At 26.1% G+C, this 8,967-nt stretch overlaps 1 non-coding gene across 1 annotated transcript; it reads right to left on the bottom strand.

Moving 5' to 3' along the window:
• Window positions 1–533: 533 nt before the first annotated feature.
• Window positions 534–628, bottom strand: Trnay-gua (transfer RNA tyrosine (anticodon GUA)). The gene is made up of 2 exons: window positions 592–628; window positions 534–569 (listed from the first exon to the last, which is right to left on the bottom strand). It is a non-coding gene; the product is annotated as a tRNA-Tyr (tRNA).
• Between the last annotated feature and the right edge of the window lie 8,339 nt (window positions 629–8,967).

Raw genomic sequence — 8,967 nt, 5'->3', positions numbered from 1 at the left:
TTGCCCATTCGGGGGAAATATGTTGTTTGGCATGGAATATTTCCCGGGAAATGTGCCAGAATTATTCATGCTTGTTTTTGTGCACTATTTTCGTCATAATTTCAGTGCTTCCTTTGATTAAATTTAAGGCTCAGATTCCACCCATCTATCTGTATAACTGTGAAATTTGACTAATTAGAGCAAGTTCACTGGTATTTTGTCACTTTTGGCACATTTTGAAAATTTTGCCATGCAAAAACATTTTCAATATCTGTGGTCTTCAAGTTTTTTAACAACACGTGTTGTATTCGCATGATGTGATGCAAAAATAGCAATATTCCTATCACATACAGCTGAAATAGAAACTGTGTTATAAAAAAAAAACGCGGCAGATCTTGAAAAATTTCTGCATGGTAAAATTTTCAAAATGTCAAAATTTCTACCACTTTTTCCCAACACCAGTGAACAGCAAGAGCAACTTAGGGTGTGTGTGTGTGTGTATCATGATTATCATCAACTTCAAAGATACACACAAAAAAAAACATAGACACAACTCCTTCGAGCCGGATTTGAACCAGCGACCTATGGATTACTGAAATTTTAGAATGCCCACTACAGTCCACCGCTCTACCAACTGAGCTATCGAAGGTTGCTAGAGGGTGCCATTATTGGAGTCAACTTTCAAGAGGTTTGCTGCATAGCTGTGATAAATTTCACAAATACAAACATGTTCACAGCTATTATAAAACACATAAAAATAATTTTGCAAGCTCGAAAAAGCAAAATAACTGGTTTTTATAGCAATTTGACCCATGTCGAAAATAGGTCCTACTTTATTCCTTAGGGACTTATTTTGGACCACTCAACATAACCTGGGTATTAAACTTGCTGTTAAATGTTCATGAACGTAATAAGAGGTTGTACGACGATATGAAAGAATTATGCACACAATTTCAATCACTCATTTTGAATAAAATTCGGAATTTAAGCATGTTTTTATTTTTAACTCGCCAAAGCCCAATCTCGCCATTAGACGAGGTTCACTTTAATCGGCATAAAACCAAGCCAATCATAGTTTTAACTTACTTTTTGTGCACTATGCTTTAAATCACGTTAATCTAACAATCTACATCAATGGCAATTGCTTGATAAGCAGTTGATAAAAGCTACAGCTTAAAGAAGCCTCAAAACATGAAAACTTGGACTTGCACTAATTACACTAGTTTACAAAATTTTAAAAAAATCGTGAACTTGATTAACTGACCAACATTTTTAATGTAAAATCGGGCGCTGAATCCGAAAATGAAACTCAAAAAAAATCTCAGTCGAACCGTTTTTGAGTTATGCTCCAAATATGAAATTTCGAAAAAATTAAAAAAGTTCTTGTACTTAGATTGAAATATCTCGGACGGCATAACAGTAATTTGAAATCCCTCTTTTGCATATTGAAGATGAATAAGTTTTCTATCGATCATCTGAACACTGTTTTTGCGTTTGATCAACAGTATTGCTGATATTAGTGACTTTATGAGAAAAAAAAAATTATAAAAACGCCTTTTTTTTAGAAAAAAAATTGTTTTAACGAAAGTTTTAGACTCGATGGTAGGATTTAAAAAATCTGATTTTCTTTTGCGCTTAAATGTCAATTTAAGACAAAGATTTCAAGTGGTTATTTATCAAAATCGGTTGGAAATTCAAGAAGTTAAGGCTACTTTACCATAATAGTAAAGTTTTTAATTTTTTCGAAATTTCATATTTGGAGCATAACTCAAAAACGGTTCTACTGAGATTTTTTTGAATTTTATTTTCGGATTCAGCGCCCGATTTCACATTGGAAATGACCTTCAGTTTACTGAGTTCAAAAATGCTGTAAACTAGTGTTATTTATTTAGTCATTGTTTTTTATACTTCATGCAAAAATATTGAAAGTTTGGTCTACAAGTTTTATCAATTTAGGATTGCCAGTAAAATGAGTGCATTCAGGAATGATTTTCGAGGAAAAAAAACTTGGGTAGGTAGAAGAAACGAAATATATAACCCGTCTAAAGAAGAGGTTTGGAAAAAAACGACAACAAATCGGCAAATATACAACGAGTTTGATTTTTGTAACAGTTGAAATATCTCAGTTAATATTAGAACAATTTTATCAAATAATATATTCAATTATAGCTATATATGCTTCAAAACTTGGGAAAAGGTGGTTGAAATGTGTAAATTTTACAAGCGATAAAGTACTTAAAATCTAGTTTTTCAGCCCCTGTGGTTATGCAATTTAGAAAAAAAAAACTGTTGGAAAATTACTTCAGCGATATATTTTATCCTAGAACAAAGTTAGTATCAAACTTAAAACTGAATTTTTGTGAAAAAATATCTGGTTTTTAGATGGCTAAAAAGATAGCATAAATTTCGCACATTTTTATCTTTTTGAATCTATCTACAGAACTGAAGCAAAACCAAATCCACAAAGGTTTTGGAAGTCAAAATGCATCAATTGATGTCGCGAAGTTCATGATGTCAGACTTTCTCAACTTATCATTGGGTCGCCTGAAGAGGATTTGCGTTCTGAAAATTGAGCCTAAAGATAAGCCAACTGGTCAGTATTGAACACTGCAGAACAAATTTCGTCGAGATTTCAGTGTGTTGTCAGAATGTTCATAACATTTGGAACACATTATATAACAGGAATTTTACTGTTTTTACTCTATTCTTATCGAACAAACAAAACTTGAATAGTCAATAACAATAAGAAATGACAAAATTATCTGAATAATTAGCATAATTGCGCATCAATCGCTGTCAAAATATAGCAAAATTTAGAAAAAATAAACTTATTTAGTTTAAGGGTGGTCCAAAATAGGTCCAAAGGGTGGTCCAAAATAGAAAAGTGGTGGTCCAAAATACTGACCAGAGTAATGATAGAAGAAACGTGTTTTTTGGCTGTAATCTTGTTACATTGCAACAAACGACGATATTTTTCGATAGAGAAAGCCTTGATCTTCGCAATGAACTGATGAAGCAGTCGAAAATTGTAACATATGCTTTTTTATTCCAGAAAATAGCATAGCCACTTCCCAAAGCGGTCCAAAATTGGTCCGTTACCCTATAAGAATCAAAGATTGAAAACTGATTTAGGAGATTTAAGGTAAAACCAAGTATTGAAACATGGTCTGCAGGGTTCTCATTTTTGTCATTTTTGTATATTTTGTAATTTTTGCATTTTTGTCATTTTTGTCCTTTTTAGTTACTTTTGTAATTTTTGTCATTTTTGCAATTTTTGTCATTTTTGTCATTTTTGTCATTTTTGTCATTTTTGTCATTTTTGTCATTTTTGTCATTTTTGTCATTTTTGTCATTTTTGTCATTTTTGTCATTTTTGTCATTTTTGTCATTTTTGTCATTTTTGTCATTTTTGTCATTTTTGTCATTTTTGTCATTTTTGTCATTTTTGTCATTTTTGTCATTTTTGTCATTTTTGTCATTTTTGTCATTTTTGTCATTTTTGTCATTTTTGGCATTTTTGTCATTTTTGTCATTTTTGTCATTTTTGTCATTTTTGTCATTTTTGTCATTTTTGTCATTTTTGTCATTTTTGTCATTTTTGTCATTTTTGTCATTTTTGTCATTTTTGTCATTTTTGTCATTTTTGTCATTTTTGTCATTTTTGTCATTTTTGTCATTTTTGTCATTTTTGTCATTTTTGTCATTTTTGTCATTTTTGCCATTTTTGCCATTTTTGCCATTTTTGCCATTTTTGTCATTTTTGTCATTTTTGTCATTTTTGTCATTTTTGTCATTTTTGTCATTTTTGTCATTTTTGTCATTTTTGTCATTTTTGTCATTTTTGTCATTTTTGTCATTTTTGTCATTTTTGTCATTTTTGTCATTTTTGTCATTTTTGTCATTTTTGTCATTTTTGTCATTTTTGTCATTTTTGTCATTTTTGTCATTTTTGTCATTTTTGTCATTTTTGTCATTTTTGTCATTTTTGTCATTTTTGTCATTTTTGTCATTTTTGTCATTTTTGTCATTTTTGTCATTTTTGTCATTTTTGTCATTTTTGTCATTTTTGTCATTTTTGTCATTTTTGTCATTTTTGTCATTTTTGTCATTTTTGTCATTTTTGTCATTTTTGTCATTTTTGTCATTTTTGTCATTTTTGTCATTTTTGTCATTTTTGTCATTTTTGTCATTTTTGTCATTTTTGTCATTTTTGTCATTTTTGTCATTTTTGTCATTTTTGTCATTTTTGTCATTTTTGTCATTTTTGTCATTTTTGTCATTTTTGTCATTTTTGTCATTTTTGTCATTTTTGTCATTTTTGTCATTTTTGTCATTTTTGTCATTTTTGTCATTTTTGTCATTTTTGTCATTTTTGTCATTTTTGTCATTTTTGTCATTTTTGTCATTTTTGTCATTTTTGTCATTTTTGTCATTTTTGTCATTTTTGTCATTTTTGTCATTTTTGTCATTTTTGTCATTTTTGTCATTTTTGTCATTTTTGTCATTTTTGTCATTTTTGTCATTTTTGTCATTTTTGTCATTTTTGTCATTTTTGTCATTTTTGTCATTTTTGTCATTTTTGTCATTTTTGTCATTTTTGTCATTTTTGTCATTTTTGTCATTTTTGTCATTTTTGTCATTTTTGTCATTTTTGTCATTTTTGTCATTTTTGTCATTTTTGTCATTTTTGTCATTTTTGTCATTTTTGTCATTTTTGTCATTTTTGTCATTTTTGTCATTTTTGTCATTTTTGTCATTTTTGTCATTTTTGTCATTTTTGTCATTTTTGTCATTTTTGTCATTTTTGTCATTTTTGTCATTTTTGTCATTTTTGTCATTTTTGTCATTTTTGTCATTTTTGTCATTTTTGTCATTTTTGTCATTTTTGTCATTTTTGTCATTTTTGTCATTTTTGTCATTTTTGTCATTTTTGTCATTTTTGTCATTTTTGTCATTTTTGTCATTTTTGTCATTTTTGTCATTTTTGTCATTTTTGTCATTTTTGTCATTTTTGTCATTTTTGTCATTTTTGTCATTTTTGTCATTTTTGTCATTTTTGTCATTTTTGTCATTTTTGTCATTTTTGTCATTTTTGTCATTTTTGTCATTTTTGTCATTTTTGTCATTTTTGTCATTTTTGTCATTTTTGTCATTTTTGTCATTTTTGTCATTTTTGTCATTTTTGTCATTTTTGTCATTTTTGTCATTTTTGTCATTTTTGTCATTTTTGTCATTTTTGTCATTTTTGTCATTTTTGTCATTTTTGTCATTTTTGTCATTTTTGTCATTTTTGTCATTTTTGTCATTTTTGTCATTTTTGTCATTTTTGTCATTTTTGTCATTTTTGTCATTTTTGTCATTTTTGTCATTTTTGTCATTTTTGTCATTTTTGTCATTTTTGTCATTTTTGTCATTTTTGTCATTTTTGTCATTTTTGTCATTTTTGTCATTTTTGTCATTTTTGTCATTTTTGTCATTTTTGTCATTTTTGTCATTTTTGTCATTTTTGTCATTTTTGTCATTTTTGTCATTTTTGTCATTTTTGTCATTTTTGTCATTTTTGTCATTTTTGTCATTTTTGTCATTTTTGTCATTTTTGTCATTTTTGTCATTTTTGTCATTTTTGTCATTTTTGTCATTTTTGTCATTTTTGTCATTTTTGTCATTTTTGTCATTTTTGTCATTTTTGTCATTTTTGTCATTTTTGTCATTTTTGTCATTTTTGTCATTTTTGTCATTTTTGTCATTTTTGTCATTTTTGTCATTTTTGTCATTTTTGTCATTTTTGTCATTTTTGTCATTTTTGTCATTTTTGTCATTTTTGTCATTTTTGTCATTTTTGTCATTTTTGTCATTTTTGTCATTTTTGTCATTTTTGTCATTTTTGTCATTTTTGTCATTTTTGTCATTTTTGTCATTTTTGTCATTTTTGTCATTTTTGTCATTTTTGTCATTTTTGTCATTTTTGTCATTTTTGTCATTTTTGTCATTTTTGTCATTTTTGTCATTTTTGTCATTTTTGTCATTTTTGTCATTTTTGTCATTTTTGTCATTTTTGTCATTTTTGTCATTTTTGTCATTTTTGTCATTTTTGTCATTTTTGTCATTTTTGTCATTTTTGTCATTTTTGTCATTTTTGTCATTTTTGTCATTTTTGTCATTTTTGTCATTTTTGTCATTTTTGTCATTTTTGTCATTTTTGTCATTTTTGTCATTTTTTGTCATTTTTGTCATTTTTGTCATTTTTGTCATTCTTGGTCATTTTTGTCATTTTTTGTCATTTTTGTCATTTTTCTTTTTTGTTATTTTTGTCATTTTTGTCATTTTTGTCATTTTTGTCATTTTTGTCATTTTTGTCATTTTTGTCATTTTTGTCATTTTTGTCATTTTTGTCATTTTTGTCATTTTTGTCATTTTTGTCATTTTTGTCATTTTTGTCATTTTTGTCATTTTTGTCATTTTTGTCATTTTTGTCATTTTTGTCATTTTTGTCATTTTTGTCATTTTTGTCATTTTTGTCATTTTTGTCATTTTTGTCATTTTTGTCATTTTTGTCATTTTTGTCATTTTTGTCATTTTTGTCATTTTTGTCATTTTTGTCATTTTTGTCATTTTTGTCATTTTTGTCATTTTTGTCATTTTTGTCATTTTTGTCATTTTTGTCATTTTTGTCATTTTTGTCATTTTTGTCATTTTTGTCATTTTTGTCATTTTTGTCATTTTTGTCATTTTTGTCATTTTTGTCATTTTTGTCATTTTTGTCATTTTTGTCATTTTTGTCATTTTTGTCATTTTTGTCATTTTTGTCATTTTTGTCATTTTTGTCATTTTTGTCATTTTTGTCATTTTTGTCATTTTTGTCATTTTTGTCATTTTTGTCATTTTTGTCATTTTTGTCATTTTTGTCATTTTTGTCATTTTTGTCATTTTTGTCATTTTTGTCATTTTTGTCATTTTTGTCATTTTTGTCATTTTTGTCATTTTTGTCATTTTTGTCATTTTTGTCATTTTTGTCATTTTTGTCATTTTTGTCATTTTTGTCATTTTTGTCATTTTTGTCATTTTTGTCATTTTTGTCATTTTTGTCATTTTTGTCATTTTTGTCATTTTTGTCATTTTTGTCATTTTTGTCATTTTTGTCATTTTTGTCATTTTTGTCATTTTTTTCATTTTTGTCATTTTTGTCATTTTTGCCATTTTTGCCATTTTTGCCATTTTTGCCATTTTTGCCATTTTTGCCATTTTTGCCATTTTTGTCATTTTTGTCATTTTTGTCATTTTTGTCATTTTTGTCATTTTTGTCATTTTTGTCATTTTTGTCATTTTTGTCATTTATGTCATTTTTGTCATTTTTGTCATTTTTGTCATTTTTGTCATTTTTGTCATTTTTGTCATTTTTGTCATTTTTGTCATTTTTGTCATTTTTGTCATTTTTGTCATTTTTGTCATTTTTGTCATTTTTGTCATTTTTGTCATTTTTGTCATTTTTGTCATTTTTGTCATTTTTGTCATTTTTGTCATTTTTGTCATTTTTTCCATTTTTGTCATTTTTGTCATTTTTGTCATTTTTGTCATTTTTGTCATTTTTGTCATTTTTGTCATTTTTGTCATTTTTGTCATTTTTGTCATTTTTGTCATTTTTGTCATTTTTGTCATTTTTGTCATTTTTGTCATTTTTGTCATTTTTGTCGTTTTTGTCATTTTTGTCATTTTTGTCATTTTTGTCATTTTTGTCAGTTTTGTCATTTTTGTCATTTTTGTCATTTTTGTCATTTTTGTCATTTTTGTCATTTTTGTCATTTTTGTCATTTTTGTCATTTTTGTCATTTTTGTCATTTTTGTCATTTTTGTCATTTTTGTCATTTTTGTCATTCTTGGTCATTTTTGTCATTTTTTGTCATTTTTGTCATTTTTCTTTTTTGTTATTTTTGTCATTTTTGTCATTTTTGTCATTTTTGTCATTTTTGTCATTTTTGTCATTTTTGTCATTTTTGTCATTTTTATCATTTTTGTCATTTTTGTCATTTTTGTCATTTTTGTCATTTTTGTCATTTTTGTCATTTTTGTCATTTTTGTCATTTTTGTCATTTTTGTCATTTTTGTCATTTTTGTCATTTTTGTCATTTTTGTCAGTTTTGTCAGTTTTGTCAGTTTTGTCAGTTTTGTCATTTTTGTCATTTTTGTCATGTTTGTCATTTTTGTCATTTTTGTCATTTTTGTCATTTTTGTCATTTTTGTCATTTTTGTCATTTTTGTCATTTTTGTCATTTTTGTCATTTTTGTCATTTTTGTCATTTTTGTCATTTTTGTCATTTTTTGTCATTTTTGTCATTTTTGTCATTTTTGTCATTTTTGTCATTTTTGTCATTTTTGTCAGTTTTGTCATTTTTGTCAGTTTTGTCATTTTTGTCATTTTTGTCATTTTTCATTTTTGTCATTTTTGTCATTTTTGTCATTTTGTCATTTTTGTCATTTTTGTCATTTTTGTCATTTTTGTCATTTTTGTCATTTTTGTCATTTTTGTCATTTTTGTCATTTTTGTCATTTTTGTCATTTTTGTCATTTTTGTCATTTTTGTCATTTTTGTCATTTTTGTCATTTTTGTCATTTTTGTCATTTTTGTCATTTTTGTCATTTTTGTCATTTTTGTCATTTTTGTCATTTTTGTCATTTTTGTCATTTTTGTCATTTTTGTCATTTTTGTCATTTTTGTCATTTTTGTCATTTTTGTCATTTTTGTCATTTTTGTCATTTTTGTCATTTTTGTCATTTTTGTCATTTTTGTCATTTTTGTCATTTTTGTCATTCTTGTCATTTTTGTCATTTTTGTCATTCTTGTCATTTTTGTCATTTTTGTCATTTTTGTCATTTTTGTCATTTTTGTCATTTTTGTCATTTTTGTCATTTTTGTCATTTTTGTCCTTTTTGTCATTTTTGTCAGTTTTGTTATTTTTGTCATTTTTGTCATTTTTGTCATTTTTGTCATTT

Source organism: Uranotaenia lowii, chromosome 1, assembly GCF_029784155.1.
Source record: "Uranotaenia lowii strain MFRU-FL chromosome 1, ASM2978415v1, whole genome shotgun sequence".
NCBI lineage: Eukaryota > Metazoa > Arthropoda > Insecta > Diptera > Culicidae > Uranotaenia > Uranotaenia lowii.
This window is presented reverse-complemented; position numbering and strand designations above follow the sequence as displayed.